At 40.0% G+C, this 26,603-nt stretch overlaps 1 protein-coding gene and 1 long non-coding RNA gene across 3 annotated transcripts in view; one reads left to right on the top strand and one right to left on the bottom strand.

Moving 5' to 3' along the window:
• cenpi (centromere protein I) overlaps positions 1-26,603 on the top strand; it is a 158,913-nt gene that overhangs the window by 104,156 nt on the left and 28,154 nt on the right. The gene's annotated exons all lie outside the window — the stretch shown is intronic.
• Positions 4,075-7,263, bottom strand: LOC146524918 (uncharacterized). Its single transcript, XR_014868600.1, has 2 exons — positions 6,261-7,263; positions 4,075-6,181 (listed from the first exon to the last, which is right to left on the bottom strand). It is a non-coding gene; the product is annotated as an uncharacterized LOC146524918 (long non-coding RNA).

Genomic DNA, 26,603 nt, shown 5'->3' with positions numbered 1-26,603 from the left:
ACACGGCTAGTGACGTCAGACTTAACATCCGGATTCTGCTAAGAAGAGTGGTTAAATATCCAGCCAGAAGCTTGTTGATTACTATCAAACACATCTTGCTAAAGGATATTTAATTAAATTTTAGTGCATATATATATATATATATGTGTGTATATATATATATATTTTATTAAAGATAAATATTAAAGATATATATATATAGATATATAGATATATAGATAGATATATAGATATCTATAGATAGATAGATATCTATCTCTCTCTATATATATATATATAGATATCTATCTATATATATATCTATCTCTCTCTATATATAGAGATATAGATATATATATATATATATATATATCTCTCTCTCTCTCTCTCTCTCTCTCTCTCTCTCTATATATATATATATATATATATATATCTATAGATATAGATATCTATATATATATATCTATATCTATATATATATATATATATATATATATAATCTATATATATATCAGCCTATATGTGTATATATATATCAGCCTATATGTATAATGTTGACCCTATGTGGATTAAAATACATTTAAACGTGTGCACCCAATTCTTATTTTTTTAAAGTAATTAAAGATGCTGTACATTTATTCAACCCTGGAAAAAGAACAGTTCAAAGAAATTATTAAAAGCAAAATTACTATGACATTCATGGCCATGATGAGTGCATACAAATTTGTGTCCACAACCATAGCTGCAATTTATAATTTATAATTTTAAATTACTTGAAGGCAAATATAACGATATCACTTACTTTGTAAGGGAGCGGTTGTGTATGTATGTAGCTGCTTATCTACAGAAGGGAAAAACTTACAAGTGAGCCGCTCTGTGCTTCTGCAAAGGTATAGTGTGGTGTAGTGGTAATAAATTCTGTGAAACACCCAGACAATAACTGCAAAACCGAGTGTCTGTGTCAGAGCAAGAGGGAGATAGAGAGCAATGTGAGTCACACAGTCAAGCGGTATGCTTCACTGATGTGAACAATGACCCTAAAAGCAATATTAAGAGACTGGAAACAGCCAGTGCATTGACTCCAGAACACTCTGTTGTTGTGTCTGGGGTGAAGGTGTGGCTCAGGTGTGGTTTGAGGTTTCCTTTATTCTTGCTGTCACCAGTACAATGTTTGAGGAGATGTTCAGAACTGTTGCACTGAGGTTGCAACATAGATTTTGCTAGTTGAATCTGAAGTGCCTTGCATTGCCTGGTTTTCTTTTCACTCTCCTCCTCTCCACCTTTATCTGTTGTCTTTAAAAGAGTCTTTATCTAACTGAGCTGTTTCCCTGGAAGCGTTCATCTGTTTCTTCAGAGAATGTGCATCCTCCGTCGGGGCTTGCCCTCCTTGATTACTGCTAAACTGTTTCCCTGCTCAAATCCCCATCTCAAATCCATTTCTTGTTGTTTTCCTCCCTGCTTTCTCATCGACTCCCCTATGTACCTCATCACCTGTCACTCATTGTCCTATCACTTTTCCATCTTTATTTCCTCTCTGGGTAGCAAGCAGTTGTGTGGGTGTCAGGTAGTTGTGACAACTTCAGGCTAATGGGAATAAAAAGAAAAAGAGAGAGACAAGAAAACACAACCATCCTCCTAACATCACCAGTTTTTTCCTGATGTTGAGTAAAAGAGCAGGAGGTAACGAGGGAGAAGAAAAAGGAAGTTGCACAGATTACTGGAAAAAGGGAGCGTCTTTTTCTAGGGTGCGGATGGGGTACCAAACACCGACTTGATGGCAGCACTGTGATCTTCAAAGCTTTTCTCCCCCAGTCTCTTCTCACTCCCTTGCTCCCATGTTTTCTCACTTGAGAGAGGGTATACACTGGCTGGGGGCAGGCATGAAGCTATTGCAGCATCAAAGTTTTGTTTGTATAAGGACTACAAGCTCATTCTATATGCTGTATTCTGTTGCAACGATATCCCCGCCCCTGCACTTAAATAACCACTTCTGTCATTACTATATTAGCAAAAGAGAATCTTTACCCATTTTCTTTGAATGGCATGATGGGGCCGGTTTATCCATAGGTCGATTCATAAAAGTGTGCAATAGCCACGCTACATCTCTTTCACTTCTTCATGGCTCAAACCTGTTTCCCTCAGGCCAGTCTACACGCCGAGTCGCTCTTCACTTCCATTTCACCGATGTTTGGTCCATAAAAGCTCGACATGGCGCAGTTGGACAATGCTCACATCTGAAGCAGGACCACTGCTGCGATTTTTTCGAGAGGGGACTTGCTTTGATGGGGTTTTGCAATTTTTGTGCTCCACAAATACCTTCCATGTCCTGTTTTCTGCTTTTGAAAATCCCTTCAATTTAATCCAGTTACTACTCTCTGCAGGGGGAAAAATAGGGGAAAAAATGACACAGCATTTCTCATGGTGGTGTCGCTCAATATTTATTTAATCAAGATGAAACATTGTTCTGGGCCTGAATACAAATGTTAATTACATGCGTGTGGTAATATCTTAATTCACGATCATGACAGAGTGATGGTATTGTTTACCCAGCTAGGTGCCTAAGGGAGGCCTTTCAGGATGGTTTATGAGTCTGGTTAGACACTTGATGAAAGACTTGCTTTCCACTGGGGCTCAATCCTCACTCGAGCACAAAAAAAGGCATAGTGAGCTCTAAGTCTTACTTCCATCGTCTCTGGCTGCAGTATGTGTGGCACTTCAAATATTTATAAGGCTCAAATTAGGCTGAAGGAATATGAAAATGCAGGTTTTACAAATACAACATTCCTGGCACATTTATTCATTGATTATAGGTTGACTTGCAGGCAGAGAAACTAGTAAAAGCACACTGAAGCTGAAAAATGCACCTGTGCTGCTGAAACGATTAGAGCAACTCAGAAAAGTCATCAACCTAACATTTCTCTTAGCTCAGCAGCACTTAATCTGCTCCAATAGCTGTCACACGAGAAACTTTAATGAGAGTTTTGAATACAAAAATCAAACAGAAACTGCATGCTCATATGTGGAGCGTTTCTCCTAATGGAATCAGTTGCCACTGTTATATATTGCATAGAAAGCTGGAGTGGATAAAGAGAAGCTACCTCAGTGGACGCCATGTCCCATGTGAGTTTTTTGTTCAGGTTGCACGTGGAAGCAGAGCATTATTATTTCATGAGATCTTGTCAGTGTCGACCCCAATGCTCTCTGTGTGTTCTGATTTCAGGGTGAGCTGAAACTAAGAGGGCAAAGTGTGCTGCTCAGAGAAGAGCAGCAAATTTATACAGACATTTTGACAAGTGATTGGATCTGCAGTGTCAGGCTGTAGATCAAATGTGTCCCTGTGCCATGTGTGCTATAGACTGGTGGGAGGTATAGATGAAAGCTGGCACCTCAGTGCTGCTTCAGTCATCCAGGCAGGATAGCGCAAAGTCAGCAGTGGCTTTCTATTTATCAGCCCCAGTGATTGATCACAATGTTTTCATATAAAATCATCATCTAGTCAGATGTCAGATTTTTAATATAGTTTGCTGAATGCAGATTTCCACAGAGCTCTGGATCGAAACAAGAGCAAAGTAAATTTGAAGAATCAGCCAAGCAAGATGAATGGCTCTACAGGTGACTGTAAGAGCAGGTACACCACTTTAGTGCGGACTGATATATGCCGTCAACAATTAAGGTTCACATGCACACACCTCTTCAAAAATTTCTTTCAGATGTGTTTACTCTTTCCTCATTCACTTTTCTTACACATCTATTAAAGATTTAAAATCTTTCAAAATGCAACTGTGGCTGAGCGATACAGGCAGAAATAACAGGCTGTTCAAAGGATCGCCAGCCCGGTCTCTTTTTATTCCCTTTTCCTCACAGCAGTGGATTATTGTACCACACTTACAGTGCAGATTGGTTGGCCAAACTGCAAAGCAGAGATGGGCAGTACTCCGTTCTACGTTACTTGTAACAAGTAAAGTAACGAGTAAAGTAAGGGATTACTATTGCAAAAACTGTAATTAGATTACCGTTACTTTCCCGTAGGAACGCTGCGTTACTGCGTTACTAAAACCGTGATTTTTTTTTTGCGAGAATGTCTCATGACAGTGACGTAAGCGAGTGCTACGTTTGTGACAACAGCTGTGTGCAGATCAACAATGGATCATATATCGAGTGCAGAGAGAGTATGAGCGTGCAGCGTTTAAAGCGTGGAAGTACTGACCTTACTTTGAGTTTGATTCCATAAAAAGTGTCAAAAACATTAGTGTCCGTTGTGCGTGGGAAGAAAACTTCTTTTTACAGCGAAAAAACCCCTAAACTTCCAAACAAGCACCGAGTAGCTACGACGTAATGGGAAACTCACAGAGAAACTCGCGGATTCTTCCACTGACCGCTGCACACCTGCACCAGGATAAACCTCCGCCTACCCCACTCCTGCTTTACAGGTGAAAATAGAGCAACGGGACCGCTAGTCTTTGACTTTATTTATTTTCTGCTGTGTTTTACTTGCATCTATTTGAAAGACTGAGTGTAAACACACAAAAAACTATTTTATTTTATGTGCTGGAATGTGCAGAAAATAGGTTTAAATGTTAAACAAATTTCTTCCAGTCAGAGAATGGTGCATATAATTAAATTTTTGCTTGATGCATAAAGTTAAAAGATTAAAACGAATAAAACAAGTTTTAAAAAGAGACTTTTCCATTTGATTACATTTTGTATGATGGATTATGCAGAAAAAGTAGAATTGGGCTGAAAGATCTATCGCTTTATCACCTATTCAGGTTGTAAATCGTGTTTTTAAAAAGTAACTAAGTAATTAATTACTTTTGAAAATACGTAATCAGTAAAGTAACGGGATTACTTTTTGGGGGAAGTAATCAGTAATTAGTTACTGATTACTTTTTTCAAGTAACTTGACCAACACTGCTGCAAAAAAACAAACAAACAAAAACAAAACAAAAAACTATGAAAATATTTTTTCTAGGGTTAAAAAAGTCAACTTTTAGGGAACAATTGCACACTGGGCTAAACTCCATGTCAATAAGGAGAGATCAGGAAGGAAGTGCACATGATTTATTGATATGGAGAATTCAGTTAAGCTACATGACGAATAGACTCCGACGGCACATCGCGGCAGAACGGAATCAGTCGGTGATAAAACATTAGGGCAGGACGACCCAGAGTCAATAAGTGGTGGTGGAAATAAAGATGGAGCCATAGATGGAACTTGAGTAACATGGGAGAGGCGGAGATGGCGAAGAGTTGGGTTGCACAAAGGCATCCGCCAGGGAGAATGACAGATGCACAGTGAGATTTAGAAAATGTGAAGTGGAGGCTGTTTGGCCTAAAGAGAAGGTGATGAATGGACTAGACATGCGATGTCAGCAATGAGCTCGACAGTGTGGGAAAATGATCTAAAGCATATTTTCACCACCAAACACCAAGGAAGCAGAAAGATGTGTGATTATCTTCCTTACTGAATGTAAGCATAAAATTCATTTCAGTGGGCCCTTTCAGTGCAGTCGCTGTAGTCACCATTATGGCCTTACACAATGTTCAAGAAGAGCTGCATTTACTGCCTACATAGACATTAACTCTTCCCACTCCAAGACAGAACAATTACAACAACAGCTCAGTCTGTTATTCAAAGAAAATGGTAATAAGTTAACATAGAGAAAATAAGCTTAGCTATATTTAGGGAAGTGTGATAGATTGGTGACCTGCACAAGGTGTGCCCTGCCTCTCGCCCTGTGGTAGCTGGGATAGGCTTCTTCCCAACCCTGACCATAAAAAGGACTAGTTTGGCAAAAACCGTGTCCCGATTGGATGGAGGCCAAGTGGCGTCTTGAAAAGAGGTGAGAAACAAACAAATTAATCAGATACTATGTCATGAACCGAAGTTCAGTACACAAGCTGGACCCAGAAGCAGAGACAACACGCACAGGAGTACGGAAAATAAACTTTATTTCAACTAAAGGTGTCCCGGAAGGGTCAAAGGAAAACACGCGAGAAACTGGAAAAACCAAGGGACCGGGGGATGAGTTACGCAGGGACGCAGTAATCGGGACTGTGGGAGGAGTCAAAGCGGGGCCGTGGGAGCCGGAGGGAGGGGTGAGGGTCCGCGGGGGAGCTCCAGGAAAGTAGAGGTGATTGGTACTGGAGGCGATCCAAACTCCAGACGGGCAGGTGGCTCAAAAACACGCCGAGCTGTTACCTGAGCGCAAAGGAAAAGATTAGTGTTTGTTCAGGTAAATGAGGGTTTTCACAACCGCCTTCCCGTGGGCGTACGTTACCGCTGTGAGACGACTAACGGACTGGCGTGGAGCAGCTGGCTGGGCTGGATCAAATAGTCCACCTGATAATCGCCTGAGATGGGATGCAGGTGTGGAGTTAACAGCCACACCCGTGGGCGTGGGCATCCCATCAGCTCCTCGGACACCGGGCCGCGGACCATGACATACTAAACCAGCATCTTCAGTCACACTTTAGGATTTCATGACTGATGTGACAGCAGTATCCATTAGTCACGAAGTTAAAAGCTCTGTGTAGTTTGTTTAGAGGTCATATGCCTTTCCATGACCACGACTGCATGATTCGAATGATGAAAAGTCTGTGACGAGTCCGATTAATAAGACTTATCAACAGTGTTGGGGAGTAACAGAATACATGTACCGCCGTTACGTATTTAAAATACAAAATATGAGTAACTGTATTCCGTTACAGTTACCGTTTAAAAAGGTGGTATTTAGAATACAGTTACTTTGTTGAAATAAATGGATTACACGGCGGTACTTCCCTGTTTCATATTGTGGCGGGTCAGGACTGTTTGGGTTTTGTTTGACAGCTACGTTCTGTTGTTCCAGGCGGCAGCGTTACGGTTGCCATGGTTACAGGGTGACGCTCTCTCTCTGTGTGTTTCCTGGGTGAGAGAGGCCTTTTTGTTGTTGTTGTGCTAAGCTAATAGGCAGCTACGAGCTGTCATCGAGCAAAAACGGGAGCTGGAAGCATGTAAATATAATAATAACCACTGCAGCCAAGAAGAGAGCCTGACGAGCCCAGTTGTAAGTAAGCTATTAAGACTCGACTGTACACCGTGTTCGTGTTTTCCTCCAAAAACAATAAGTTCCGTTGGAGCAGCCTTTCAACGCCTCTCTCTGTCTCTCGCTAGCAAAGTTGACCCAGACAACAAAGTAAAGCTAGTTTTCGGCTACTAGCCGACACAGAACCCACTGTATTAGCCAGAGGTCCCTTTACTACGGTTCGGAGCCGCGGACCTTCAGTAACAGTAATAAATCACAGCAATTATAATACATTTTGGGGCATGTATTCTGTAATCTGTAATGGAATACATTTTAAAAGTAACCTTCCCAACACTGCTTATCAATAATGTCTAAAACTGGTAAATCCTAAATTAAAGTTCACTTCCAGCTATTTGCAATTTTTTTTTAAATCCAGAGATTATTACCTGTAGCATCAGATAGTAGAAGAATCCACCCACAAGCATTTCCAAAGTGAGAGATGAACAGATAAAGCAGCTTTAATTAGCTGTTATTAATTAGCCCCTAAACTAATTGGTGATTGTAAACTGACTGTAGGTGTGAAAGTGAGTGTAAATGGTCGTCTGTCTCTATGCGTAACCAGGTGACAGACTGGCAACATCTCCAGAGTGCATCCCCCTCCTCTCACCCAATGACAGCTGAGACAGGGCATTAACCCCTTGTGAATAAGAGACGGAGGGCTGGATAGATGCATACCCCCACCAAGGGGATTAATCCATCCCATAATAATTAATGAAAAAATCAGTTATTCATTAAAATAAGAAAAACAGAAAAAGCAAAACACAGGACATTACTGTGTACTTATGTTTTCATAACTGAATAAAAAGTTTCAAAATGATTTTCATTTGAGTTTCCACGTTGTCTTTGTGCCTGCATGGCTTGTCTATGGCTACTCCAGCTTCCTCTCACAGTCTGCATGGGATTAGTGATGATTCCTAAACTGGCCGTAGGTGTGAATGTGGAAATAAACGGTCGTCTTTCTCTCTGTTAGCCCTGTGTTAGACTGGGGATCTGTCTAGGAGCTACCTCAGCTCTCTGCATCTCTGAACTGGATAAGCAGAAGAAGATGGATGAATGTTTAATAATTTGACTACAGTGGGTTTTGTCATCTCAAATGATCAAAGCAGCTATGAAAATGTAACCGCTTGATGTATCGTCATTTCTTGCACAATACAGAATACTGATGTACTGAGTATTTATTCTGTCAATACTGTGGGAGTGTCTTAATTAATGAACCTACGAGTAACAGACTTGTGAAGCCGGCGATATCTTTCCCTCTGAAAGAATTTCATAGTATAACAGACTGCTGCGGCACAACAGAGAGATGGTTTGATACAGCGAGTGGGAAAGACACACCAAAAACTCTCAGGAAGAACAAATAAACCCAGGTGGCACACATTAGGGTGATGTGGGGCAGGATGTGGAGGAGCTAAGAGAGACGTGAGTGCTAACATATTACAGAAAAATCAAATAAAATGTTTCATAACTCATTTAAAAATGAAAAACAATTACACATATTGTAAAATTTTACGCAAGATGCTATTTTTTTTACCGAACCACCCAATTAGTGTTAATTGGACAGAAAGGATCGAGATATAATCTATTTCCTCCATTAGTGAGATCGAACATCCATCAGCATGTGAAAAAAGCAGCTTAATGACATGTTTATCTTGGTGGAAAAGCTCCATTAGCAATGTGTGTGTGTGTGTGTGTCTGCCAGCCTGACATCTGACACCTTTGAGATTTTACTCTCCCCTAGTTGTAGCAGAAACTGGTCGCATATGCTGTTTATCATTATAACAAAACGTAGGACAAAGGGCTCATTCAGTGTTACCTTTGTATCATCGCTAGCCTTAAAGGTCAGTCCGGTTCTTTCCATCCAGCTCGCCGCCTACTGACCCTCACTGACAGGACAGAGTGTTTGGGAATGTGTTTGTTTGGCCTACTCGTGCTTTTCTTTCCCAACCTTTTTTGCATTCCTATCCGGTGTGTAATGAAGATGTTGTGTGCGTCTAAAACAGGATTCAGTCTCCTGGGTAGAATCGCTGAAATAATCAAAGAAGGTCTTTACGAGGAGACCTTGAATTAAGGGCATCAGAAACGTAAAAAGAAAGTGGGGGTATGTTAATACAGGTCTCAAAGTTTCACAGCAGATGAGTGCTACCTGAATATTTTAAAACCTCTCCTATCATTAGCTCTTTGTTAGTCCATTGAAATCCACCCTAGATTCAACTAATGGAGACACACTGCACTCTCTTTTTCTTTTCTCCCACCCTACTTACCTCTAATCAGCGCCATACAGTGCCTGGTTATTGATTTTACTCACATCTGACTTGCGATTTAGGTTAGATTTTGAGGAACTGAAATGTTCAGTTACACATTTAAGTTAAGCTCTTGGCTCTTTCTTTGTCGCTCATTCTGCATCCCGATTTCCTTTTAGTCTGTCCTGTTTTGGAGCATGTAAATGATTCTCGAAACACATTTTTAAAATAAGTTTATTTGTGTTCAGTGAGAAGAAAACAGACACGGCCCTGTTTACGCAAACAGCTGCTTTCATACTGGATTCACGCCTGTCCCAATTACATAGTTAGTCAGCTACAGAGTTTATGTCTCAGTGTTGTGTCACACAGGCGAAACATCAGTGCTGCATTTTCTATTTCTGTTGTAATGTTTGTTAAATCTGAATGTCTCCTGTGTGCTTGGTGTCTCCTCCTCTGTTTGGCAAAGTATTCGGCTGCTCTTTCTCAGCTGAACTGTTACAGTCTATACTGCAGATATTCAGTGGAATTCATTGTCACCTTTTTAATGGACAGAGAGCTGTCAAAAGGATTTCAGTCTCCATAGCTCCCTTGGCAAAAAAAAGAAGTGACAAGGTTGACAGGCCAGTGACTGTGGACAGTTGAGCAGAGAGCCAAACGTCACACCCGAACCTGTCAAAAGCCATTTCCTGCTGTTATAATGAGATTCATGCATTCAAATTAGCCTCAGTGGAGTTCTGAATCCATTAAACCTCATTCCCTGTTGATATGTGCTTTCTACTGCCTTTATTACTGCGGATGTTCATCATTAGCACAGTTATTCACATTGGCACAGTTGCTGTTAATATTCAGTAATTATACCTCCTGATATATACAAAAAAGAGGACTTTTTTTTAGCATAAAAAACCCCAAATTGGCTTGAAACTCGATCTTTTATACCTTATATCTACATTTAAGATAAACACAGATTCAATAAGATGATCATGAAACTGAAAATAAGTTTGTGAAAAAAAATTTTTTTTGTATAAATTCTTTAGAACAAAAGCTTAATGCCAGTTTTGACAATTTAAATCCTCAATAATGATAGAAAAGCACAGTGCAAACATTCACACATGCTTGTAACCTGCAACCTGGTTACCACAGACTTTAATACCTAGGGATGGGTATCGTTTAGGTTTTATCTGATACCAGTACCAAACCGGTACTTTTAAAACGGTGCCGGTGCTTAAACGGTGCTCAAACCGGTGCTTAAAGACTGGAGAACACAAAATTGGTCCAAAAACCTCTCATGTTCAGCTGTTTTTTTGTAAAAAGATAACAATGTTAGCCTTTTCTGCAGCTATGGGGCATATATGGTATCACTCTTGGCTGGAAGCAGCTTTAACAATGGAAAAAACACAAACTTTGTCCAAAAACCTCTCATGTTTAACTGTTTCCCACTTTTTCTTTGGTCATTTTAGCCTTTTGGGCCAGGGTGAAGGGAGCATCTGCCATCAAACAAGAAGACAGCCGCATGTAGCTATGACGGTGTTTGCTAGTTCACCTTACATGCATTAATGTAATAACGTGGTTAGCCTACTCAACGTAAATTACACATGAACAACATTAAGCTACTCACTCAGAGAAGAACGGCTGCTGCTGCATCATCATCCTCATCATTTCTGCTACACTGGCAGGGCTAGGGGCCAGGACTCTCCTCTTCGGGTTTTTGGAGGATGTTGCTAACTCCGGGTCCGATAACAGGCACCACACCCGCAGTAGATGTGCTCGGTGTGAGGTCTCGCAGCAAGCTATCAAATACGGCGCATTTCTCGGCTTTTAACAAAACGCTATGCGGCGCCAGGTGTTTCATCAGATTTGAGGAGTTACCTCCTTTGCACAATATCACCTTAAAGCACTTGTTGCAGCTGCTGAGTTTGCAGCCAGACTTTTGACCACTTCGCCTTGGGCGTTTTTAATCTGTAGCTCTGCTCTAAAAGAACGTACGTACCTGGGCCGCCTACTATCCTTGGAAAGGTTAAATGATTGGCTAGAATCCAAAGTGTATGACATCTCAGGAACCATCCCTATTCATACCTAAACATATTTGTACTTTAGTGCTTCAAGTACGTTTACCTCTTAATGAAAGATCAATTTCAACAGTATTCAGAAATATTAACCATTCAACAACTCATATAACATTCAAAGGAATGGTGTGTATAAAGATTTTCAGTCAGGATTTTAGGATTTAGCACAGAAGTAGCACTGGTTACTATACTTCTTACCTTCTTGATCTAACTTTTTAACCCATTATTGTAGTGTACCTAACTTCATATATTTGTAGGTAAATATGTAGCAGCGTGCAGACCTTTGGCTGGGAATGGAACAGGACCAGTTGGGGTGGAGACCTCTGGTGAAGCAGTAGTCAGAGGTCTCCCAGCCTGCTCTGGATGCTGTGCCTGTGGCTGCACAGGGTGCTCAGCTGCCTCCACTAGCAGTTGGGGCTGGTGAAGAGCCCTGGATGGGGTTCAGGTACTGGCCGAACACCAGCTGTCTCCGCCCGAGGGACCAACAAGTGATGGTGCTGACATCACCAAACTCACTCTCAGATTTCATATATGGGAAAAAAAGGATTTTTCCTGAGTCAATAGTCTAGAAAACACAAGGCTCAGGGTTAAACTGGGAAGACTTAGAAACACAAAATTCAACTTCATCTCGAGTTAGCTTGGCAACAAGTGGAATATCTGTGGCAGCCTCGACAGGCTGAGACGCCGTCAGTGTCGTGCTCCCTGTGCGAGGATGGAGGTTCAAAGCTGAGAAGTCTTTTTGCCAGGTTGCAATAAGTTTGCATACTGGGGCCAGGCATGAACCAAACTGCAGATCTTTTGCCTTAATTTCTCCTTCTCCCCCTCATGAAAAGGGATCAGCCACCACCCATTAAAATTAGCAGCTGGTTCTGAAACTCTGTGTATTCTCTGTATTCCATTCTGGTCAGAGTCTACTGTCAAGATCTATGGCTGCAGATCGCGGGAGGTGAAAAGAGGCTCCAATTCAGACGACACAGGAGAACAGGAAGCGAGCCGTTTATTTAATCTGAACATAAAGATACAAAATAAACTAAAATGCAACAAATAACCTAAACTGAAAAAAAACTGGGAAACACAAGAGTTGATGAGCAGAGACTCCGATGAGGGACAAGGGAAAACTGGGATCACATATACACAAGTGGAGGAATAGAGGGGTGGAGACCACTGGGAAACACAGCGGGAACAAATAAGACATAAAGAAGTACGCGAACTTGACACTAGGATGGAAATAAGCAAACATGGGAACACACGACCGACTGGGGAGACAAGGATGAAACACAAAGAGAGGAACATGGAAACCGGTAAGGGAGACAAAACACGGGGACATGACTAAGACAGAGCGAGAGATACAGGAGAGAGGGAGCGCATGACACAAGGAGATACATGGAGACAACACGGTGAGGACAAGATAGAAAGAGAACCATTGTAAGAAACTAAACAACCTAAAATAACCAGAACTCCACAAGACAAAGTGCTTGCTCATAGGGGGTCATATGATTGTTGGGCTTTTCTCTGTATCTATGAAGCGCCTTGAGGCGACATTTGTTGTGATTTGGCGCTATATAAATAAAATTGAATTGAATTGAATTGAATTTTATTATTTGCTTCGAGCCCTGTGTACAGGAGCTGCATGCTAAAAGATCTTTTGTTAAAAGGGTTGGCGTAATAAGCAAATGCTTCAGCCAATACCTTTTGATTAGCCTTGTCTCATGCTTTCTTGCTTTGTGGTAAATCTTTGTTCTGTCTTCACTGAGATATTTGAATGCTAATCAATAAAAAACATATCACTCACTCACAAAGCACCGGTTGAAAAGCCTAGAACCCTGACACTGTCATTTTTTACATACTTCCCTTTTGCAATATTATTAGGAAAAACTGCATACATTTCCACTACTATGCACATGATACTCAGTTATATTTATCTACTGTGTCTAACCAGATGACTGTGATAAATTAACATTCACACCTGCATACAGTTTCAAATCACGGGAGTAACAGAAAAAAGAAACAATCCACGCCTCGGTCGTCCGGTTATTGAACCCAGGACCAAACACCATCCATCCCTTCAACTTGCATAAATGTATAGGACTGCTTTCAGCTACGCTTTTGCTAAATTAAGAAAAACCCTGTCACAGAGCAATGCTGAAAAAGTAGTTCATAAATTTGTTACTTTCAGGATAGAATGACTTATTATCAGATTGTCCTTAAAGCTGCTTGAAATCAAGAGAGAAAAATGTCTTTCTTCTTCTTACATGCTTAAGTTTTTTCTTAACTTTTATCTAATTATTCCCATATTCTGTACATGGTCAATTAGCATCACACCGATCTGGTACAAACCTTAGAAACCTCGGTGTCGTATTTGACAGCTCGATGTCGCTCGAGCAGCACTCTAAGCAGCTGGTCCGAAACTGTTTTTATCATTTACGGAATATTTCTAAACTCAGACTAATGGTATCAAGGCTTGAACTTGAGATGATTATTCATGCTTTTATTTCTTCTCGTTTAGACTATTGTAACGGCCTTTTTACTTGTTTTAACAAATCAGCCTTAAATCGTCTTCAGACTGTGCAGAATGCTGCAGCACGTCTCTTAACAGGCACCAAGAGAAGATCGCATATCACTCCAGTCTTGGCCTCCCTTCACTGGTTGCCTGTAAATTTTAGGTTTCATTTTAAAATTTTAGTTCTAACCTTTAGGGCCCTACATGGTCAGGCTCCTCAATATTTATCTGACCTGCTGAAACCACATACATCTTCTCGGGCTTTAAGGTCATTAGATCAGAGACTGCTGGTGGTACCGCGCACTCGTTTTAAAACTCGTGGTGATCGGGCCTTTCAGACGGCGGCACCGCGGTTGTGTCTGTCTCTTCGCTGCACGGACTCCATTGATTCTTTTAAGAAACAGCTGAAGACATTTTTATTTAGAAAAGCATTTGATTAATTTCTTCTTATGCTGTTTTTATAGTTTTATTGTTTTACATTGTTTTATTTACTGTTATATTGTTTTTATATTCCCATTTCCTGTGTTGTAAAGCACTTTGTGATTTTTATCTGTGAAAAGCACTATAGAAATAAATTTTACTTACTTACTTACATTGTTTAAACCTCTATGAGCCTGGTTCTAGTGGGTTTCTCTTCCCATTAAAAATGAAGTTCTTCTTTTACACTGCCACAAAATTCTTGTTTATAGGGGATCATCTTAATCTTTGGGTTTTTTCTTTAATGTTGGAATACAAGACAAAACACATGCCTGTAAAAGGTATATGCCTCCTAATAATCAGTAGTCTGCACACAATCCTCCACAATGTCATAGCAACACGGTTTTGTGAATATATAAAAAAGAAGATTGAAATGTTCCATTTAGGTACTTTAAGTGTTTAAATCCTTGTTATGACACTGACATTGTACCTCGGTCTTTGATGTGCTGGATCAGAGGAGTGTATCAAAGTAAATCAAGCCAGAAGACTCAGTCAAACAGGTTACCAAGTACCAGCGGGATTAATGAGATTCAGAATTTAATTCTGGTCATGAAGGAGCCTTACAGAAGAAGAGCCACTAGTGCAGCTCTCCATTAATCAGGCTTTTATAATAGACTGGCTAGACAGGAGTCATTCCTCACTAAAAGGCACATGACGACTAGAGATGGCACGATACCACTTTTTTATGTCCGATACCGATACCGATATCATAAATTTGGATATCTGCCGATACCGATATGAATCCGATATAGTGTGTTTTTTAATCAACAAAACGTTTTTTTAATATCTTGCTGCTTTTTGTATAAGTTTATACTCAAGTTTAAATAAATAACAACACTAAAGCTATTCTGTTATACCTGTATGTAAAAAATACACTGCGTCCAAAATATGTCATAGTTCAGCAACACTGATCAATCTAATAAAGTTAAACCTGCTCCATCCTCCCTATTCTGGTATTTTAAAGAGTACTTAGAAGAAATTTTAAGCAACCTAAATAATAGGGTTGCAAACTCCCAGCAAAAAAAAAAAAAAATAGGGAACCACCCTCCACCTCATGATGCTTAATCGATGTAATCAAATTTAATTTGATGCAGGGAGGAAAATGCACAAAAATAAATTATTTTTCAAGAATAATTAAATAGATTCAACATCTTTCTTCAACAGAATTGCAGACTGCACAGATGGTATCTTCCCAAAGGAAAAAGTACTATAGCTTACTAGGGTATATTAGACTTAACAGTTACTATATACAGTAATGGACTTCTATATATTTTACACAAGATTAAAACTTTGGGTGTAAGAGTCAGATAATTATTTATTAAAAACTAGACATTTTAAATGAGAATAAGAAAGAAAAGTATGTCTTTGTGCCCCCTTTTCCCTGTTCATGCCCTATCGGCCCCCCTGGCTAAACTTTGCTAGATCCGCCCCTGCACAATTACCAGCTGGTGTAGAAAGTAATATTAAATAAATTCTAACAACAGCTTATCAAGCTTAAACGTGCTGCTGTTGTTCAGCCGCTGGTTTCCTCTTTCTGGTGAGAAGTGGGCCAAAAACTAAGAAGAGAGACGGACTCGCGACAGAAAAGGCGATCAGCTGATCATTAAGCAGTTTCACGATTGAAGTAGCAGCAGGAGAGAGAGAGAGAGAAAGAGAGAGGCAGTCGCTCCAGGTATGGTTGTTAAGCTTAACGTGGGAATGCTTTACAGACATTCAGAGATGAACTTACACACTTGCTTTACTTCTCTCTGGGAAAACGTCCTCATAGATGAAATGCTGGTTTGCTAGCAAGGCTACAAAAACACACAGCCGCTCTATCACGTGATGCACACTGCTGCTACGTGCTACGGTTATGAGCCGAGTTATGCCGCGTAGCAAGTTTTGTGAGGTGCTTTTTGGATATTTAATGGATCGGATTACATTTTTTATTTCTCGCCGATATCCGATCCAGTAATTTGGGTCAGTATCGGACCGATACCGATACGTAATATCGGATCGGTCCATCTCTAATGACGACTGGTCGGGAGTTTGCCAAAAGGCACCTGAACAGCTCTCAGACCATGAGAAACACAACCCTTTATAGCCGGGGTGGGGAATTAATTTCCCCCACAGGCCCACACAAGAAACTGGGACTGTTGTGGAGCATCACATCAATAAACAAACTCATTTTGGTGCAGTATGAATTTTCTCTCTTTATCAGGTTATTTGTGTGGCCGTCCTCAGCAGTCCCAGTTTCTCACATTTCTCTTTTGGGAAAATTAATTGGCCACCACTCATCTGGACTCATGACAGGGCAATCTATTGTCGGCGGACTCGTGCTGTGGGGAGTTTTTCTTTTCTTTTGACTGAGACTGAAATATTAGTCAGGAGAAGATCTGCACTTGACTTTTTGCTTGCTTCCGAAGGTCATCTTACATTTGATTTGTAAATAAATATAAATATAAAGCAAAACATTAAAAAAAAAATCAGAATAAGCGGATTCTTGGAATTCCCATTTATAATGTGCTTTGTGCTAAACTTCACTGCTTTCTGGAACAATCCTACTAAGCACTGCCCTGCATTTTACTTATGCCAAAATGGCCATAGAGTCAAGAGCTGATGGTGATGCAAAATAATGATAATAAAAGAACAATTGAAGAACGTCTGGAAAGGTCTCAAACTGAATGTGACAGTGAATTTCTATTTCTGCATTTTTGAAAACTTTGATTATCGTGAATTTGGCTTTTTGGATCTTTGCATGAATGCACTTCATTTGAAATGATTTTGTTGAACAAACAGAGGAGAAGATGAGAAGCACGGGGAATGAGTCAAACTGAATAAAACAACTGTTGGCCTAAGTGTCTTGGCACTAACACAGAAAAAAGAAATACAATATTCAGACCCTCTCAGCTCGATCCACTTACTGGGTGTAATGAGAAACATGTCAGAATAGATAAAAGGAAATATTTCTTTGTTAAGTGACATATTTGAACAGGAGCCCAGCTTGTATTATACCGCATACAAAGTCGTTATTGGTAAAATGAGGAGTGCAAATGCATCACTTGGGACCGAAATAATGCAAAATCAGATTAGTCAAGGTCAGCGGTACCCACCTTGTGAAAACACAATTAAAATTTGTATTTGATAGTAATTTTGTTTGGAATGTTTCTGCTTTTTGTGTTATTCTAATTATTAACTAGATGCCTCAGTTTAAGAAAATTCCAGTTAAATCCAGAAACCTTGACATTTCTTTTGCTTTATTTTTAAGCTGTTGTTTGCTGCTGTGCCATCACTAAGTACGAGAAGAAAAGAGAATAAATGGATGGAGGACATAATAGAAATGTAGGAGAAATTACCAGATAGCAGCTGAGATAAGACGTATATTCTGTATAAACAGTATGTACAGTATTTTATATTAGCAGTAAAGGAGCAGTGATATATGTTTTTAAAACAGAAAACCTCGACATGCGAGCATTTTGCTTTATGTTTCAGCTTCCTCTGTTTCTATGGATTTTCTTGCAATAGATTATTTTCTCTCACAGTGGAAGAAACTCATCTTAATTAGCGGTGATTTCATTTGGGGTTTGCTAAATTACCTCCTTTTCGAACCAGGCGTTGCCTCTCCACACATCGCTGCATGGTGGGAAGCAATGACAGGGTTGACTTTTAATCAGCTTCGCTTACACAGTAATTGTAAGGCAGTACAAGAACTGCGTTGTGGTAATTCCCTTTGATTAAGTCTAAACACAGCAGATGCACTTGTTAAAGAATGGTTATTTCTAACGCTAACTTAATTTATTGACTTTTTTTGGGGCACAAAACTCCTAACTTACAGCTGGGGACAAAATGTGATGGAATGATTTAATGTTTCGGCTAAATGCTTTTTGACATAATTATAAATTGGCTGACGATAGGATTTTTCTAAAATACTGGCTGACATGTTCTAAATCTCTTTAGGGACACTCAACTTTGCTGCTTTGTTTCCCTGCAATGCATCTTGTCTAGTGTTGGGAAGGTTACTTTTAAAATGTATTCCATTACAGATTACAGAATACATGCCCCAAAATGTATTCTGTAATGTATTACGTTATGTTACTCGATGAGAGTAACGTATTCTGAATACTTTGGATTACTTAATATATTATCATGCTGTTTACAACTACATGAATGTACTATTGCTGTGATTTATTACTGTTACTGAAGGTCCGCGGCGCCAAACCGTAGTAAAGGGACCTCTGGCTAATACGGTGGGTTCTGTGTCGGCTCGTAGCCGAAAACTAGCTTTACTTTGTTGTCTGGGTCAACTTTGCTAGCGAGAGACAGAGAGAGGCGTTGAAAGGCTGCTCCAACGGAACTTATTGTTTTTGGAGGAAAACACGAACACGGTGTACAGTCGAGTCTTAATAGCTTACTTACAACTGGGCTCGTCAGGCACTCTTCTTGGCTGCAGTGGTTATTATTATATTTACATGCTTCCAGCTCCCATTTTTGCTCGATGACAGCTCGTACTTTTCCTTTTTCTCCCTCCCTCGCTCACAGACACATAACGGGTATGGCAGTCCATTCTCCCTGCAGCACGGACTACACTGCCTATGATGCTACATTCTTTAGAGCTATACCTGTAGCATTCTGCCTATTAGCTTAGCACAACAACAACAGGCGCTCTCTCACCCAGGAAACACGCAGAGAGAGAGCGGCACCCTGTAACCATGGCAACCGTAACTGTGCCGCCTGGAACAACAGAACGTAGCTGTCCAACAAAACCCAAACAGTCCTGACCCGCCACAATATGAAACAGGGAAGTACCGCCGTGTAATCCATTTATTTCAACAAAGTAACTGTATTCTAAATACCACCTTTTTAAACGGTAACTGTAACGGAATACAGTTACTCATATTTTGTATTTTAAATACGTAACGGTGGTACATGTATTCCGTTACTCCCCAACACTGATCTTGTCATACAGTATTAATCTCCATAAACAGAGTAGATGTTGTAGTATGGACGCATATGCAGTTTCTGTTTTTTATAGTCCGCATGGCCAATCATGTTTGAGCGCAGTCGGTTGCTTTAACATAAAAAGTACAGGTGGAGAGCAATAGAATCATAACTGCCACCCTGATGTAGTCTTTTGTCTTGTTTTAAAGTAATTATTTGTGAACAATGACTTGTGAACAAACATGGAGATCTAAGCCTGGATATCCACTGGCTGCACCAGCATCCCTGAAAAATTGTCCCTTAGTTTGCATGGAGAACACAGACTTGTCTGCAAGCACTCGCCATTTACTCTCTGTACTGTATTGAACCGGGAGGTTTGCCTTCAAAGTAAAATCTTTGCCTTTTGAAATGTGTTGGTTGCAGCTATAATGGCCCAACTTTTACTTTGAAGGCAAACATTCTCTGTGTCTGATTGGGTTGCGCTTTTCACAGTTTCATTGCTGCTCGGTGAGTTTTTGAATGCTCCCATGACCGTCATGCTTACTGGTGACTGAATCAATCTTCTACAGACCAGCACAATTGCAAGTAAGGGTTAAAAACCACTGAATTGTCTTTAGCCCTGTGTGAATGGTGTTTTAGTAATTAATTTCACCGCACTTACAACTGGTTGGGGAATACACATTTTTCCCTTGAGATCAGTGGTTGCTAGATGATTGCTGACTCCTCTCTAGGATTGTGTGACAGGTCTAAAGCTTAATTTAATCCTAATGCTTTGTATTTAAACTGGGTTTTGTTTTTACATCTGTCTGCTTGGTCTAAAAGCTGTTCTTCTGCTCTTTTAGCCACTGTAACAGTGTAATCACTTTAGTTTGCCAAAGGTGCGCTTGAAGTAATTTACAAGGATAAAATATTCAAACCTCTTAAGTTAATCACCATTTATGGTTTTGCTTAAGTAATGAGCTCTAACATCCATAAAATGAAGTCAAGTCCACTTTATAAATCCTTCACCTATGATTTCAAACCTCTGTTTTTAATTGCTAACTTTGATTTATAACTGCTCGTCATTTTCTGAAAAAGGAACTAAAGTCTTTGTTTGATAGAGGATGAAATATCTCAGCTGTCACCCCCATCTTTACAATAGACCCAAGGCTTAAATCTTAACATTATTGCACTCCATCATAAACATAATTGAACAGATGAATCTCAAGTTGGATATTTGCATGAAATGTGCGCACAGATTGGAGTGAAATGAACCGTATGTGAAATTGCATATGGTTTTTCAGGTTTCATTAAAGGTTGCACAGCTTTAAATATAATTTTCTTGGAAAAAAGAGCAGGAGAAGCAACAATGATTGTATAAAAAAACAAAGGCCTTCACAGTGTGCTCATTAAGAATGCCGTCTGGACCAGTGGAATCAGGAAAGGAGCTGAGTAAAGTGGACATTTGCTTCTGATCTATTTCTCGCTGGTGTAGCTGTTTGAAGTCGAGGTCACTCTGTGCACACGGCGAAAATAACTCAATCACTTCCAATAAGTTTTGTTTGCTATTGAGATGTCTCGTTTTCAAAAGAGGACTCAAAAGCATAACGATATGTCAATTATTTTAGTACGTTTCCAAAACAAATCAAATTCTGAAATGTGCGGTAACATCTTGAAAGAAGATAAAATAGAGTCACGGAGGTTTTGAAGGTTTGTTTGTTTGTTTGTTTGCTTGTTTTTGTTTTTTGCCGGTAGTCTTTCTAATCATTAGCATGAAACTCTCTTTGTTAAATCATCAGTAAGAAAAAGATCTGCTTTGATGAAAAGTCAAAAGTTCTAGGCTCCTTACATGCAGACTTCTAAGAGTATTGTCTGCTTGTAATGTGAAAGCCTTTGCTCCTTGTTGAACCTACAGAGAATCATCATCAGTGGATTCTGCAGATGTATAATGCCTCTCAGTGCATTCTTCTGTTTAATGGCTCACAGTATGGTTTCTAGACAAACTCAACTATTTTCAGCAGAAAGCTTTGATAAACACATGCTTATGAGCACCTAACAACAAACAGACTGAACTGGAAAATACAATAATAGTAACAATAAAAAAATGACTTTGTTATAACTTATAATAAATCTTGCATGCTCAGAAGGTAAACTGAAAGAGAAAAGCAATAAGAGAGAAAAAGAATAAATAGGAATAAATTAAGATAAAGTGGAGAAAGCAAAACACAAGTTGACAGTAAACATAATAATTTCCAACATAAGACAAAAAAACAGCTACAATAAAATTAACTATAATAGAAACAACAAACAAGACAGCTGAACAATGATAAACAGACAACAAAAGAGTATAATATACAACAGCAGTCCCCAACCCCCGGGCCTCGGACCGGTTCTGGTCCGTGAGTCGTTTGGTACCGGGCCGCGAGAGTTGAGGCTCAGGTGTGAAATGTATGGTTTTCAGGGTTTTTATCGGCTTTCAGCGTTATTTTGTTATCGTTTTTGTCGTTAACTCGGTTTTCCTGGGTCTTTTCACATGTGTTATGAATAAATTTTCTTTTTTTCGGTACCAGTACTCGTTTTATTTTGTTGTATTTATCCGCGACACCTTAAAGGCCGGTCCGTGAAAATATTGTCGGGCATAAACCGGTCCGTGGCGCAAAACAGGTTGGGGACCGCTGATATACAACATGACATAAAGGCAAGTTTATATATCCACTGTATGTGTTTTCAGAGGTGATTCAAGTGAAGTTTCTAATTCTAGCTCATAGAGACCATCGTGGTAAATGTATAAACACTTATTAAATTCAAGCCTTAACTGTGGAATTACCAGAAAGACTGCATATGAATATCTAAAACAGAACATAAGGTTAATGTCTTTTTAGACAACAGGGCCAGAAACACAAATCACAACAAATACTAATTGGTGGGAATTTGTCCACACTAGTTTTCCTAATATGGCTTCTGTGTTGATGAGCCTGCTGCACAATGAACCTTACTGTGGTGCTAAAACCAAAAGCAATAATTCATAGCGCTTAGATCCATCCATCAATCTATTTTCTTCCATTTATCCAGTTCAGGCAGTTTTGGAGTCTATCTCAGCCGTCACAGGATGAAAGGCAGAAGTATGCAGTCACCCATGGGGAAAACATGCAAACTCCACAGAGAAAGACCCCGGCTGGCTGTTGGATTCAAACTTAGGACCCTCTTGCTGTGAGGAAACAGGACAAACCACTGCACCACTATGCTTCCCTAGCTTGTGCTTGATTTTTATATTTGTATACCTGTCATGTTTCGGCTGTGTGCAGGCAAGAGAAGGACCCAAACGCAAAACTCACGACGCAGGAATAAAACTCAAAAAGCTGCTTTATTGCAGAATGGCATGGAAAACTAAACTGGGACATGGGTAAACTGAAACACAGCCATGAGGGAGACTACAACACTGACAAAGAGAAACACAGGGCTTAAATACACAGAGGTATAACGAGGGAATGAGACACAGAAGGAGAGCACAGCTGGGAGTAATCAGGCTGGACGAGACAAGGGAAGCAAAACTAGAAACACTCACATGAGACATGGACCTTCAAAGTAAAACAGGAAACACACTGACTGAACTCTAAACATGCAAACTTAACAGCAACTGAGAAGAAAGAACATAGGGACCAGAAACATGGTACAAAAAGGTCACAGTAGACACAACATTGAACACAGGGAAGCCATATTACAAAGCCAAAGAACTAAACCTATGATAACCATAACTGAAATCTAGGGAAACAAGAAACAGTACAACGAAGGACTCAAAACATAATCCATAATATAAAAACACAAGATCTCTTCAAAATAAAATAGGAAACATAATGAGACGCAGACATGACAACCAGAACTTGACAACGTAAGACACAGACATGAAACACATGAAGAGCAGGGGAGACTTAACAGGGGTTGGAAGACACAAGGGGAATCTAATAACAAATGAACATAGGAAACCTAATAAGCTTAAGCATACACTATAAACATCAAAAGAACTAAAACTCAAAACACTGGGTCATAAGACCCAGGATTGTGACAATACCTTGTATTTTACTGACAATAGAACAAAAGAAACTTATTCAATTTTAATTTCAAACTTTGAAATGGAGAAATGTTGATTTCTTGGAAAACAGGTGCTCGTTTTGAATCTTATGCTAGCAACACCTAGATCACCTCTTAGACTACCATCCACTAAAAATCCAATATCAAAGTGACTCTAGGAGCACTTCAGTCACCACATACAAATAAATGAAAATCATCATCACCTGATGTTAGAGGCGACAAAATAAGCATCTTGTAAAGTGCTCGAATGATACTTTCCCTCTTCCGCCTTCAGTAATAATGATGTTAATGTCAGCTGAGCCCCTAGTATTTTTCACTGCCAAACTCTTGCTTCAAATCCATCTTGAAAGGACAAAAAAAAAGCAATGGCACCATGTAAATATAATTAAGTGTGTTGATGGCATGTTTGCTCCAGGGGGAAATTACTTTATCATTGAAAAGATAATAAAGTACGAAGGGTAATGAAATATCTGGTTAGAGGGCAAAACGCTGCTAGCATGACAATGTGTAGTCATGATGGGCCAAAGCAGGAAGGCGGAGGAGGAGGGCAAGTGAAAGTCTTTTTTGCTCCTGCTGTTCTTCTGGTTTGCTTCCAATCACAAATCACTGTGCCACATGTCTGCGGACAAAAAAGAGTCAAGCCTGGAAAGATTGTGATGATGTATCATGGGGGAAAGGTGGTAATTTTACTCAGGCCTGTGATCAGCACGAACGTGAAGGGTATAGTTAATGTAGTAGGAAGTCTTCTGTGTGTGTGTGGATGTAGACAAAATGCAATAGTGAATCTGTGACTGTGTTTGCTGTGTCACTGGAGCTCCTCCAGAGTCTCCAGCAGTGTGTGACGAGCAGCTGTGAGGAGAAGCTCAACTCGCCCCTCCTGCTTCACCAGCAGAGAGGGACTGAGAGCTGGAAGGTTTGTGTGTGTGTGTGCGTGTGTGTGTGTGTCCTCTGCTTTCTTCTAACTGGTAGCTGTTGAGGGGCTGTGGGACAGCGGGGCAGAGCAGCAGGGAGGCAGTGGTCCAACCTCCACTAACCCCCATCAGGCGCAAAGCCAAGAGCCTGCAACTGAAACAAGTCAAGACACACATCAACATGCATCTGCGCACACACTCACAGAAATGCACATGTAGTCTTGCATCCACTCGTACTTGCATGCTATTTCGCAGCAAGACACTGATACTCTGAGTTATTGTTGGCTTGGCATTTATTTGTTGAAGTTAAATCAGTGCTCGGCTCATTTAGTGAAGCCACAGCCACAGAGTTCTGGGTGTCTGTATCAGCTTTTGCCAGGTCTTTTGGATAGTGCATAATGGCTTTATCACTTCCGTTAAGTGTCGTAATTGTGGGTGTGAAAGCGTTGGAAATCGTTGTTGGCTTTAGTCGGCTGACAGAAGGATATGTTCACAACTACAGTACAAAACTAGTTCCACTTCAGTACAACCCATCTGTCACAGCTGAGGTATATTTTAATATGAATAATTTCTCATTTCTAAGAACGAAACCTTAATGGTGCTCTGGTTAGACCTTAGTCTCACTGCATGAGTCTGGAGAGGTTTAAATTGCAGACTGGTTGGTTTTCAGATGTTTTCTACCTTCTATCCTCACTGCTTTTTTCCATGAAATATTGGACCTTTTCAAGCTTTTATAAATGCTTAAGCAGAAGCAATCGGAAAAGGAAACAAATTTTGCACAACTTCAAGACCAAGGCAATGGTTATCAACTTTAGCAGCACAGCTGACATCCCAGCTAGAAAATCCAAAGCAGCTGGAGCGATAAAGTACCCAGCTGACTTTATATGGAAGATAAAAAAGTGTTTTATGCTGCATAAATCCTCAAATATACACTGCCTTTGTTGTGTCTTCTATAGTGCAGAAGTCAGGTCTCTGCTTTGCGATAGATGAAAAGCTGAGCACGGGAAACAGGGTATGCTACAGCAAATAAGAGTATAGTGGAGGTATCCAAGAAATGTCTCTGATACTCAAGATAAAAAGAAACTCAGTTCTTAGAGGAAGGCTTGCAGTCTAAGCACGAAGTAATAGATGGTGAGGGCAAACAGATTAAAACTCATCTTGCTTTTCCCTGAGGAAAAAAAGAGGTGATGATCTTTTTTTCTTTTTTGCACAGAACCACATGGGAAGCTGTTTTCATAAACAATTTGGGAAAACACATAGATTTTCAAATAATTTTGGGGGGTGATCCATGGTCTTATCAGGGCCCAAGTACAGAAAAGGAAAAACAAAGCACACTCTATGGTATCCCAAAAGGTTGATTCTGTTCATCTTGACGTAACGTGTTCGGTGGGAGAAACGTTTCGTCTCTGACTGACTGAAGAAGTCACTCATCCAAGTCACTTCTTCAGTCTCAGCTGACTGCAGGTTGACTGAAACTAGCACCACTTACCTGGATGACTGAACATGCATCAAGCCACACTCTATGGTAGTTTAAACGCTACAGTTAGCATGTCAATAGATGATTCTTGTGGTCACTTTAAGGAAAATTTAGAGACAAAAAACATTTATGTACAGAAAATAATGCCCCGCTCAATACATGCTCATGGCTGCAGCAAAATTTGCTCTTTGCAGATAACACTGATTCATCCAGAGGAACTGTGATTTTATCACAAGCACGTAGCTTAAAACCTATAGGCATGCACTGTGATTGAAATCTCACAAGAATCCAGCTACCTTATAAAGTAACATCTCTTAATCCTGATGTGTCAGTAGTGCTCGTGCATGAACTGTCACGCCTAGAAAGAGGTAACAAATATTCAGCACTGCAGGTTTGACTGTACTACACCAATATTTCAGACAGATTTCTTTATTACAAGAGATAAAATACCTTGAGACTTCCATGTTAAATTAATGAAGTAAACTGGTGACAGTAATGTTCAGCAAGACTTATATTCTATTGCAGGGGTGTCAGGCTTGTTTTAGTGTGTACAGCCTTTTACAAAACAGCCTCAGTTTTATGGATTTAGTCATTCTAATATCAAAGAAACGCTACTGCTGTGAATCAAAGAAGCACATTTGCATACTGTAGCTTCCCGGATTTACCACCTTACACACAATACAAAGCTATCCACAGTGTTGGGGAGTAACGGAATACATGTACCGCCGTTACGTATTTAAAATACAAAATATGAGTAACTGTATTCCGTTACAGTTACCGTTTAAAAAGGTGGTATTTAGAATACAGTTACTTTGTTGAAATAAATGGATTACACGGCGGTACTTCCCTGTTTCATATTGTGGCGGGTCAGGACTGTTTGGGTTTTGTTTGACAGCTACGTTCT

This window comes from Neolamprologus multifasciatus, chromosome 2 (assembly GCF_963576455.1).
Source record: "Neolamprologus multifasciatus chromosome 2, fNeoMul1.2, whole genome shotgun sequence".
In the NCBI taxonomy this organism is placed as follows: domain Eukaryota; kingdom Metazoa; phylum Chordata; class Actinopteri; order Cichliformes; family Cichlidae; genus Neolamprologus; species Neolamprologus multifasciatus.
The sequence above is the reverse complement of the archived record's forward strand: the minus strand, read 5'-3'. Positions and strand labels throughout refer to the sequence as shown.